General features: G+C 44.6%; 1 protein-coding gene across 1 annotated transcript in view; it reads left to right on the forward strand.

The window, feature by feature from the left end:
• NPHP4 (nephrocystin 4) overlaps positions 1-12,436 on the forward strand; it is a 124,794-nt gene that overhangs the window by 72,847 nt on the left and 39,511 nt on the right. The window lies entirely within an intron of this gene.

Genomic DNA, 12,436 nt, shown 5'->3' on the forward strand with positions numbered 1-12,436 from the left:
CTGAGTTGGACCTATGCTCCGGTCTCCGTTACGTTGCTTCCTCCGCTCGGTGCCCTCCTGCCTCGGGCAGGGGGAGGTGGGCTAGATGACCTCCAAGGTCCTTTCCAATTCTGTTATTCTGTGATCCATTGATCAGGGAGACGGTTTGCCTCCAGACGTTGTAGATAGATCCATCATTGAAGAGACCAGACAGCCGTTTCTCTGGAATGCTATAAAGTCTCCTTGAGTGGGGGGGGGGTTGGACTAGAAGACCTCCGAGGTCCCCTCCAACTCGGCTATTCTGTCATTCTGATCGTCTCCCTCCAAGGCCCAAGTCTCGTGGCCTGTTTTCTTATCTTCTCCCTTCGCTTGGACCTGAGTGACATCTCCTGGAGGGCCCCCCATCCCCAACTTGACGCTGACTTCAAATGACTGCTAATCAATCCTCACGGCTGCCCACGCTGGAGAGGGTGGTCTTGATTCTGCTGCGGTTTAATCGGAGCGGATGGTTGGGAAATGAACTGGAAGGCGAAGGTGTCAGGTCGATAAAGGGGCTTCCAGTGAAGGCCGAGACGCTTCTGTGACACAGGGTGTGTGTGTGTGTGTGTGTGCGCGCGCGCACGCTCGGTGGCCCTGATCTACCAGGGACTCCGCCCATCAGCGCTTCTAAACCTGGCTTGGATAGAATTGCAGGATCCACATTTCCACTCAACAAAAGTATTAGACCTACATATGTCATATATGGACAGACCAGAATGAATTGAGGAGCAGAGAGGGCTATCTAGAGTTATCTGTCATGGTGGCCATTCCAGAAGTCATCTCAACTTTCTGGAGGCCCCCAAAGACGTTCTTGTTCCCAGCCCCAATTGAGCTTCTTGGCTCAGCTTCCTTCGCTTTTTCTGATTCTTTTTGGAGGCAAATTCCATTTTTCCTCCTAGTTTCTGAGTTTGTTGCTTCCGTTGCCAGCATTGGTCTCGTAACAGCCCAATCCATCACTCGCTGCCTAAGCCTCAATTCTTGTTCTAAGTGAGCGACTGGAAACTATATTGCTCAGCATTAATTTGTTTATGAATCAAAGTGTCTCCTCTGGATTCGGCCCTAATTCATTCCTCAACCAGCCAGTCAGACCCTTTCGTACCTAAGGAGTGGCAGGCAAGAGAAGCACCGTCCGAGGAGGAACTCCACCTTTGCCAGGAGCTGCGTCTTGATTTTAGGAGAACATCACGGGGGGGGGGGAGTTTCTGGAGCACAGAGAGATACCTTCTGCTCCATTGAGGATTATGAGTGATTCTTTGAACGAGGAACTCACAATTATGGGTGTTCTTTGAACAAGAGTCCCATGGTCTGGCTTTCAGGCGCCTTCTCCGTGAATGGGGGCCTTCTTCACCTGGGAAGTAATCAGAGAAGGGATGGATGGATGGATATATAGAGAGATGATTAATAGATAGATAATAGAGAAACAAGACTGATATAGATGATAGATAAATAGATAGATAGATAGATAGATAGATAGATAGATAGATAGATGGATGGATGGATGGATGGATGGATGGATGGATGGATGGATGGATGGATGGATGGATGGACGGATGGATGGACGGACAGACAGAGATGGCAGATATAAATGTAGCTAACTAGATAGATGACCAGATAGACAGACAGACAAATATAGTTGACAAATAGATGATAGAGATAGATGATAGATAGAGATATAGTTGATATAGATGGCAAATATAGATATAATATAGCTAACTAGATAGATGACTAGATAGACAGAGACAGACAGATAAATATAGATGACAAATAGATGATAGAGGTACTGTAGATAGATAGATAGATAGATAGATAGATAGATAGATAGATAGATAGATAGATAGATAGATGGATGGATGGATGGATATAGACAGAGATAAGATGATAAATGTAAATAGATTCTCTTTAGCGACCTTGCCAGAGCTCACTTGGGCCCTCCACGCCGTCCCCCACTCCCTCTGTACCAACAGACCCCCTGCACCTTAATCCACAGAGGTCCCTCCCCCTGCCCTCCCTCCCCTCCGCCCCATTTTCCCAGCCCTCCACCTTGGCGCTGCCCACGCAAGGGGTGCCCGGCTTCCCCCTCTGTGGTGCCTGCCACATTTTCCCAATCTGCTCGCCATGCAGATGAGCTGTCAAGACTCATTAGCAGCACTGATGCTCCTTGCATTGTTGCTCGGCTTTTGCCACCTCTGATCAAGGAACACCCCCCCCCTTTTTTCTGGGGGGGGGAGAGGAAGCGTTTCTGATTGATAAGAATAAACCCAGGCTGGTGAGAGAGCAGCTCCTGATTTGCACATGTTCCTTTAATACGCTCTAATAAAACCCCTAATCCAATTGCTATTTATAAATGGATGCAGAATGAGAGAGGGAGATAACTCACGGAGACAGGGCGTGTTAAAAGCCTCTCTTTTTGGGTGGGTGGGGGGGAGAAATCAAAACATATTTGAATAGGAGAGGTAATTATGTTCAGATAAGAGCGTGTCAGGAGGGAAAGAAACATCCAAGCGTTTTTGGGTGTTTATTTGCATTAGTTAAATCAGATTTTCCCATTAGGAACTTTGCAGATGGGATGAAATGCTTGGGTCTCTGCAGATGGGTGAGGAAGGAAGAAGGAAGGAAGGAAGGAAGGAAGGAAGGAAGGAAGGAAGGAAGGAAGGAAGGAAGGAAGGAAGGAAGGAGAGAGGGAGGAAGGGAAGGAAGGAAGGAAGGAAGGAGAGAGGGAGGAAGGAAGGAAGGAAGGAAGGAAGGAAGGAAGGAAGGAAGGAGAGGGAGGAAGGGAAGGAAGGAAGGAAGGAAGGAAGGAAGGAAGGAAGGAAGGAAGGAAGGAAGGAAGGAAGGAAGGAGATCAGTCACCTAGTTGACCTGCTTTACAACCATAATGGACAGGCACCCTCACGGTCGTAAGTGGAAGACTACCTGTACTGAAAAGTATCCAGCAGTTGGAGATTCTCTCGCTGGCATTTAAAACTTTCTGCCCTTTGTGTTTCCCGGTAATTAAAGAGAAGGAAGGAGAGTTATAAACCTCATCTGTAATAAACAGGCGCGCACATCTGTTGGGTGCGTAAGCGATGGACTCGCAGGTAGCAAGGCTCAGTAATTAAATGCATAAATCCAGACTGGGATTAGGTAAAAACCTAAGACGTCACAGAAGGTGACCCTGCCATTAAGTGAGAGCGGAAGGCGAGGGGGGGGGGGAGAGAAGCAGTTGAACTTCTTAATTTGGGTAATGATCAGTGCATCACGGACTCTACAGTCCTCCTCCTCCTCTTCCTCCCCTTTCTCCACTCTGTAGCCGCTGCTCCTTCTGACACTGATGATGTTACCTAGTTGGGTCATGAAATATCTGCAAGAAAAACCATCAACCTCCAAGAGCATCAGGGCATCCATAGTTCTCCTCCTCCTCCTCCTCCTAATGGTTCCCGGATTTGGTCTGGAGAAGCCTCTGAGGTTTTTTTCAGAAACTTCTCGTGACTCCGGTCCTCATTTAACGCCCTGACTGAATGCCTCCATTCCTTTCTCGTCAGAGCTGCGACAGCCTCTCGGCCGAGTGCGAGAAAAGGGGGGAGGTTGTGTTATGTTGTGCAACATAAATAGGACAGCCCCGCGAAAAGGCTTCAGAGGATAATGTGGTTCTCCACGGCCTCGGCTTTGCGTGTCGCGCCTCGCATTTGATGTGCGGTTGGAAAACACGGGGAGATAAATGGCTTAATTGGAATCAATATTAATTTTGTGCCGTTTCACTTTCTTCCCCTCCCACCAGCCTTTCCTGACAAATGCAATTATTCCTAGCCTAGTTTTGTTTGAAGGAACTAAACAAACCCCCAAGAACTTTGTCAGAGTCGGGAAACCTTTTGATGCAACTCACGCCTGGCAGGTGCAAGAACGTCTCCACATACAACCACCCGTTTACCAGAATAACAGTGCTGGAAGGCACCTTGGAGGTCTTCTAGTCTAGCCCCCTGCCCAAGCAGGAGACTGTCCACCATCCTGGGCAAGTGGCTGTCCAGTCTCTTCTTCAAAACCTTCAGTGATGGAGACCCAAAACATCTGGAGTCAAGCTGTTCCACTGGTTAATTGTCTTCACTGTTAGGAAGTTTCTCCTTAGTTCCAGGTTGCTTCTCTCCTTAGTTAGTTTCCATCCATTGCTTCTTGTCCTGCCTTCAGGGGCTTTGGAGATTAGGTGGACCCCCCTCTTTTGGGGGGCAGCCCCCCCAATATTGGAAGATGTTATCATGTCACCACCTAATCCTTCTTTTCACTAGCCATGCACAATTCCAGCAACTATTCTTTATACTTGTGATTTATCTTCCAGTCCTCTAATCATTTTTGTTGCTCTTCTCTGCACTCTTTCTAGAGTCTCAACATCTTTTTTTATATTGTGGAGACCAAGCCTGGTATCAAATGTTGGTCTCTGATGTTACAAATAGACAAATAAAGCAATTGCAGAGAGTTACACGGAGTAGAAGAGCAGAAGAAGTGGTCAACAAGAACAAATGGCTGGCATGAGAGAAGATACTAAGATGGTGTCCACCACAGCTTGACGGAAGCTGGGCATCACGGATAGAGCTTCCGTTCCTACGGGAAGGCCACTATCTTCATCTTATGGACCACATGCTATGGACCCTCCAAAGCCTATGGTTTGGACAGAGCAGGGTTATAAACCCTGGCAAAATGGACATGCTGAGGATTGGGAGGGTTCTAGGTGTCCTTCAACAGAACGGAATTTTTTTGGAAACTATTTGGGAAGCAGCAAAGGCCCTTTAACTCAACTAGGGTCTGAGTATCCAAGCCTTTCGGACAAATTGTGAATCTTCTGTCTCCATGCAGCTCTCACCCAATATAGAACTGTCCTTTTCTGCTGATCTCTGGCTTTATCCTGTGGTGGACCTTCCAAAGCTCTCAGCAACGCTCTCTACTGATGGAGCAGGGCCCATAATACGTTCATAATAAGTGAATTGATAAGAAGGTGTCCCCTGGAAAACAAATCCGTCTCTGGCTTGAAAGGAGGTTTTCTTTGATGCGTGCACAACCACCGTATCTTCTGCTTCCAGCTCTCCATTTTCCTCTTTGTTCTTCCTTCCTTTCTTTTCCTTCCTGTCTCATCAAAGCCGAGTTTGTCTCCTCAAATGACAAACAAGCCCATCCATCACCGGCTATTCTTCCCGTCTTGGAAGGTGTCCTCTGATGGACACGTGCCAGGTGGCAGCTGAGTCTCTTTGACCAAGCTACAGATGCCATTGTGAAACGTTAATTTGATTTCCAGCTAGTGCCATCTCACATCACTCTTCTAACAGAGGAAGCAGCTGGTGTGGAACAGGCATGCGGAAGCTGTGTGTGTGTGTGTGTGTGTGTGTGTCCACTGGAGAAGGAGAACTTTTTTCGGAGCTGTGCAGAGGTCTCGGACATGGAACTTGTTCTTGGGGCTGTTGTGTTAAAAGTTCCTTAGAGTTTTCCAAGAGTTTGAAGCAGATACAAAGTTCATACACCCAACAGTTCTTTTCATACTAACCTTCTGCTTGGATATTATTCACAGAAGGCGGTTTCCTTCCTCTTGAGTCATCTTCTCTTTCAGTAGATCTTTCTCAATAGGGGTTCCTCACCGCCCGGAACCTGGAGAAGTAGGGCAGTACTAGAACGCCTACTGAATTTGGCTTTTCTGGATGAAAGAAGAGATCCTACAAAAGGGAATGATGGAACTTCATCCTGAACTAGGTCACCTCTCATGATTTGTGGGCAGGTGAAGGCTAGTAGAACATTTGAGGAGAGTTAATCAGTGGAACTGCTTGCCTCCAGAAGTTCTGGCTGCTCCATCACTGGAGGTTTTTCAAGAAGAGACTGGACAGCCATTTGTCTGGAAGTGGAAGAGGGTCTGCTGCTTCAGAGTTGACCTATTTATGCGCAATGCTCTTGGCGCTGAGCAAGCGATGCCATCCTTCACTCCTGGAACGGGTCCACCTCAATTATCTTAAGCTGCATTATTTACATTTTATGTTTACTTCTCTTCTGCCCGCTTCCAAGCTCCTGGGATATGTGAAAGCATGAAAATGGAACAACCGAGTCATCAGCAAAGATTAGGCAGAGTGACGGAATCGCCAACTAGCTCAGCAGCTGAGGGACACGTCTTGCCCACCAAGGGCTGGTGGACTTTATGAGACTGCAAGGTCCAAACGTGTCTCCTCCTCCGTGAAAATCATCTCTTTCCTTCCCAGCAACTTCCCAGTCCTCTTTCATTTCCCTCCAGACGTTTTGGATGCTCCATTGCAGGAGGTCTTCAAGAAAGGATTGGACACTCATTCGTCCGGGATGGAATAGGGCCTCCTGCTGAAGCAGGGGGTTGGACTAGAAGATCTCCAAGGCCCCTCCTCTTTTCCCTCTCCTCCTCCTCCTCCCGAAGATTTGGAGGTTCTGAATATGTAATCGGTCCATAATGTTCATTTTTTTTTTTTTTAACCTTGCTTGGAATTAATTAACAGGATTTCTTCCAAACTGCAGCCAGAGAAGACGATAAGATGTCAGCACTTCATCGTGCAGTTACCGATGGCTTTCCTAGTAATTAGTTTTATTTCTCCCCTATCTTCCCTTGCTAGCTTCTGAGCAGAGTATCGATTTACCAAACGATCTTGATGACGAGGATTTCAGTCAAGCTGGTCTCAAGGGGGCCTTTAATTCTTTTCTTCCACCAGACAATTGATTCATGAATCCAGGGGCTTTTTTCCCTGGGTGTTGCAAATATAGAGGATGTTTAATTGCATTTGATAAGAAATATTGGACGAAGAGGAAGAGGTGGAGCTGTGGAACAAACTCAATTAAGGATGTCAAATTTTCTGACTTCGACTGTAGTCACACAGCAAGCTTAATTGGGCCAGAGGAGACCAAACATTTGAACAACGTGGACTTGTTGAACAGAAGGATTGAAAGAGAACTCGAAGGTCATCTAGTGCTTCCAAAATTCCAATTTCAGTTTCAAATTCTGTTTTATCTTCTCCAGTGATGGTATTACAACCAACAGTCTTCTTTGTCGAGTGTAACCTAGAACAGATCTCAATATCTTTATCCATCAGATGTCTGGAATATTCTTCATGGTGGTCCTGCAGATGTTCTTCATGGTGGACCTGTAGATATTTTTCATGGTGGCCCTGTAGATGTTCTTCAAGATAGACCTGTAGATGTTCATGGTGGACCTGTAGATATTCATGGTGGTTCTTCAGATGTTCTTCACGGTGGACCTGTAGATATTCTTGGAACCTATCTCTATCCAGCCAAGAACATCTCCCAGTAGACAGAGTTGCCAGAGAGCTATCTGAAGAATTTAATAAATCTCTTTCTTCTTCTTTTCTCTGCTTCTCTCCTCTTTCAGTTGCATCCTTCTTCAGAAGTATAAAATCCTCAGGAACACAATGATTTCACAATATTGGCAATGAAATCAGATGGCAGCCCCATCAAAGTTGCCATCCTTCCAACATCAAGTAAAACTCATTGTTGCTTAGGAAGATCGTCACAACAGATTGTGCTTCTATTAAAAAATCCACGAAGTGAAACAAAACAGATTTAACTTAATGTGGACAAGGTAGCACTTTATAATTATACACTTGACCTCACAGTCACATCTCTGTGGTGACCAAGTTGTTGTTAATATGATAAATGTCCCAATATAGTTTCTTGGTCAGATAAATTCCTATTTTTGTGTATTATCTCTCGGTCTTCAAGCAGACATTAATTTGTTTCCAATCCCAGATTTTCCCCAGAAATGGATCTAAGTGGGCATGCTCAGCTGCTTTATGAAGTGTGACCGTGTCCATAAACAGCCAAAAGACCCCATAAAAGGCATTATTGATTAAGCTGTTGTCTTTAGAAAAGGACAAATCTATGCCAGGGATGATAAAACTAATTGCAAATAAAACAGCCAATATTATGTAGCCTGAGTGTAAATCTGGGTGTTTCTAGTAGCCAAACTTGAAAAAAAAAAAACCACACACACACACACACACACACACACACACACACACACACACAAAAGAGCTGGAAGAAATGAAGAAGGCTACCAAATGTTCAGGCAGCATCTTGTCTACAAAATTAGCCTGGCGTCTTTATAGAATCGTAAGGCTGGGAGGCACCTTAGAGGTCCTCTAGTCCACCCCTCTGCTTAAGTAGGTGATTTTATTCCATCCTGCTCAAATGGCTGTCCAATCTCTTTTTGAAAACCTCCAGTGATGGAGCATTCACAACTTCTCGAGGCAAGTAGTTCCACTGGTTAATTGTTTTCACTGTCAGGAAATTCCTCCTTCGTTCCACGTTGCTTCTCTCCTTGGCTAGTTTCCATCCTCTGCTTCTTGTTCTGCTCTCAGGTGCATTGGAGAATAGGTGGACACCCTCTTCTCTGTGACAGCTGCTCAAGTATTGGAAGGTGTCTGGAACAGTAGAGGGTCTTCTGTTGAGCAAGAGGTTGGACTAGAAGACCTCCAGGGTCCCTTCCCACTCTTATTCTGCATTCTGAGATCCATACTCAAAATAAGGAGGACGGCTTCCCTCCAGAATTTGTGGGTGCTCCAACCCTGGAAGTTTTCAAGAAGAGACTGGACAGCCATTTGTCTGAAATGATATAAGGTCTCCTGCTTGAGGGGGTTGGACTAGATGACCTCCAAGGTCCCTTCCAACTCTGTTATTCTATAATCTCAGATCAATGAAACAGTGGATGCTCCATCCCTGGAGGTCTTCAAGAAGAAACAGGACAGCCATTTGTCCAGAATGATACAGGGTTTCTTGCTTGAGCAGGGGGTTGGACTAGAGGACCTCTGAGGTCCCTTCCAACTTGGTTATCCTGCGTTCTAAATATGTTGGAGGATGGCTCAGTTTGAGAAAGAACCGAGTGGTGATTTTCACTTCACCTGGTTTAAACCTCTTCATGATATGCAAGGAAGGCATAATGGTTGCCTGCCACCCAGGTCCAGCTTTTTAGATAATCTAATTAAACGAGGTTATAGATATTTGCTTCTCCGTCTGTGTGGCATTGTGTTGTTAATTGTTTAATTAAGGAAATGGGAAAAGGAAGAGAATTGCCTCAGCCTCTCGGGAGATGTCGAGATCTGTAAGCCATAAATGCACATTGACTGTTCCAGCCCATCTCCTAAGAACCCCCAAATAATTAATTGTGGGATGACTGGCATGGTGAGAGCATCTTAAATCATATCAAAAAGGATTTTTGGCATAGTTTCCAAACGGCTCTTTAAGGGATCTGACCACAGGCCTGTAGGGGAAGGAGAGAAACAAGGTGGGAAAAGTGGTAGAACTGGAATTCAGGACAACCAAGAGTGAATCGAAGCCCTGTGTTGAGTTGGACAACAACTTTTCCTCAAGAGCATTTAGGGGTTGAGTGCACAACAGTTTTTTGCTGACTTCCAGGCTGTTGGCGGAAGACTGAATGTGTGCAAGAAAGATGCAAGCTGCAATCCTTCTTTGAGAGGCACCATAAGGCTGGAGAACATCTGGAGAACATCTCCACAACCTGCACCTTCTTGATGGAAAAAAAGACCTTATTGAAATAGAAGGTTGGGGGGTTTTTTGGAGACACGTTGCTATGGGTTTGTGGGCCTTGTGGGCTTGCACATGTGTGTGTAGGCACTCAGAGGAATTCCTTGAGCCTCTGTGCAAGTAAATGACTGGCTGATCTATGGGTAGAAGAACACCATCTGGAGACTGGGTTATAATTAGCGAGGGATGTAATTAGCTTTTTTGAAATCTCTTGAGTTGTGATTTGGCTGTAGATGTTTGGAGAGAAGATTGGAGAAGGGACGAGAAGGCCTTCAGTCCCCCACTAAAGAAGGACAAGATCTCCACTTAGAAAAGTTCTACCTCTTCTTCTCTGGAATGCACGTCCTCATAAATCTGCGGTGGGTTGTCCTCACCGCTTCTTTGTCTTTGATGTATCTCCACAAGAGACATATCTGCTCTAACCTCTTGTGAACCCTTGCCATCAATCTGTGGGCTTCTTCTTGAGAACAAGATGAGGGGCCACCAGCTCTTAATACGTCCAAGGAAGTCCACGCTACGTGTGTCGGTGTCTGTTTGGGTGGACCGAAAGAGAAGGAAGAGAAGGAATGTCTACTGCTTAGAAGGTTGAATGTTTGGCTAAATAAAACTCACGTTCTTCTAAGTTCTCCTCAGTTGGTCTTCTCAATGGCCTGCAAGAGTCTCCATGTTCCTGCCAGGCGTATTCTTGGAGATGAGCCACCCTCTTCTTGGTATTTGTATTTGTATTTAATTTTATTTATATGCCGCCCAATCCCAAAGGATTGGTGATGGAGATGGATGGACTGTGGGAACAACGACCTTCTGACTCCATCATTTGGAGTCCCAATTTGTCATCTTGACCCTTAACGTTGGACCTTCTCCCTTTATCAATTGTACGCCCAACAACAGCACTTAAAAACCTCTGCTTTTCTGAAGGTTCCTCCAAAACTAGCTTATTCTACTGATTTTGGGGGGACTGTTCTGATTATTCCTCCCTTTCGGGGTCTTAAATTGGGCCAATCACCAGGAGACGGGGAATTCTAGTCCCGCCTTAGGCACAAAAGCCAGCTAGGTATCTATTTATTATAGACATTGATTATACAAAATTATTAATGTGTTGTGTATTTGTGGAACTGGTATTATGATGTATTTATGAGTTACATGTTTTCTTTAACTTAAGAAACTAACATATTCTAAAGTCTACGTTGTTGCTATTATCTGATTGTTCGGTGTGCACATCTTTCCTATTTTTAGTTTTGTATCTTCTCTTTTGTTAAACAAAAACAAGATTATATCCTTTATTGTATCCCTGTTGAAGAGAGATGAAAGTAACTTATTTTTTTAACGTTGTTTTTGGTCTTTTTGCTTTTCTGTCACTTTAGAACATTTTCCTTGTTGTTCCCTATCCCTTTGAGTTATAATTTTATTTTTATATATATATATATATTTGAAAACGAATAACATTCTTAAAAATAAATAAAACTGTTTCCTGGGCCTTATGCTAGCTTTTTTCCTCTCCGCTCCGGTGGAGATATTAAAAACAAAAGTTAGCAAGAGCAGATGCTGAATTGGAAAAGCAGGTGGCGTGCGAAACGGGGGAAAAAATTTGCTAGGATGTACATCCTGGAAACTGACCAGCCCAAGCATTTTGTTCCTCAAAAGCAGCCTTAAATGGCTCCGTTTTCCTTGCAGGAAGCGGTGGGTGCCAACAACACACATAGCTACAGATGGCTGGTGAACATCGTGAGCTATAAAGTTCTAGCAAACTTTATGACAGTTTGCACCGTATCTGCAAAATAGACACATTTGCAGAAATCTTTTATTCTCTCCCTCTCTGTGAATTTGGTTGTTTTCTTGCAGACGTTTCATGACCCAACTAGATTATATAATCAGTGCTAGAAGGGATTGGGTTGCAAAGGGGAGGAGGAGGAGGAGGAGAGGAGGAGGAGAGGAGGAGGAAGAGGAGAAGGAGGACAATTGTGGGGTCCTTGGTGCTGAGGTTGGTGGTTTTCCTGCAGATGTTCAGAGATACTAACAATGCAACCTGTATTAGATTCAAATTCCCATTATCCACCAAGTTGGATGGTAGTTGACCTCTGTTTCAGAAGCCTGATTTTTTTTTAAATGGAAAACTGATTTTATTTTTAAACTTTTGTGGGTCCAGACAATCGTCTGGAGACCCCAGAGCTACTTCACACGCCAAGAGAAAACGCAAAGCTCCCTTCTCAACATTGCAGAGGATTTGGCTTGTATAATGTCTTTATTTAGGGAAATAAATCACCCTCAAGTGTTTTTTTCTCCCAACTGCCTGAGGCAGCTTACAAAAATTAAAAGCAACAATTCCATCGATAAAGGAGCTTAGAAACATTTAATGGGGGGAAAAAAGGAGGAGACGGGAGGGAACCCAGCATCTGAAATCGATAAAATTGATTTTAAATTTAAATAGATTAAAAACAAGAAGGGACAAAAGCCACAGTGTTAAAAATATAGGGAGAAGGGAGGCAGATGGACTCGTTTAGTGACGGCCATACTGAGGTCGCTAAGTCCTCAGGCTCAGCCCTTATTTTCCCGAAAAGGAGATTCTGGTCTTCTTTTACCAAAATTTCTAAAAAAAACAAACAAACAAAAAGATTTTTTTTAAAAAATGTTTGAGACTCTTTCTCCAGGAGAGGGGATAAATTTCTGAAACGGAGCATCCACATTTTGATCTGCTAAAATTTTCCCCTTGATTCCCGCAGAATAAAAACTCTGCCTTATTCCTGGTTTGAATTTTTCTGGGCGATCCTGGTTTGTTTGGAGGTTATTTTCCTGAGCTGTCTTTAGGATCACATATTTGGGTTTTGTTTTTTTTCTTCCTGTGCTTTGATTTTTCTTGTCTCTGGTGGTCTGCTGGGCCCTGCGCCTTGATTTAGGT

Source organism: Crotalus tigris, unplaced genomic scaffold (assembly GCF_016545835.1).
Source record: "Crotalus tigris isolate CLP2741 ecotype Arizona unplaced genomic scaffold, ASM1654583v1 scf7180000020588.15403103151:6194809, whole genome shotgun sequence".
Classification (NCBI taxonomy): Eukaryota; Metazoa; Chordata; class Lepidosauria; order Squamata; family Viperidae; genus Crotalus; species Crotalus tigris.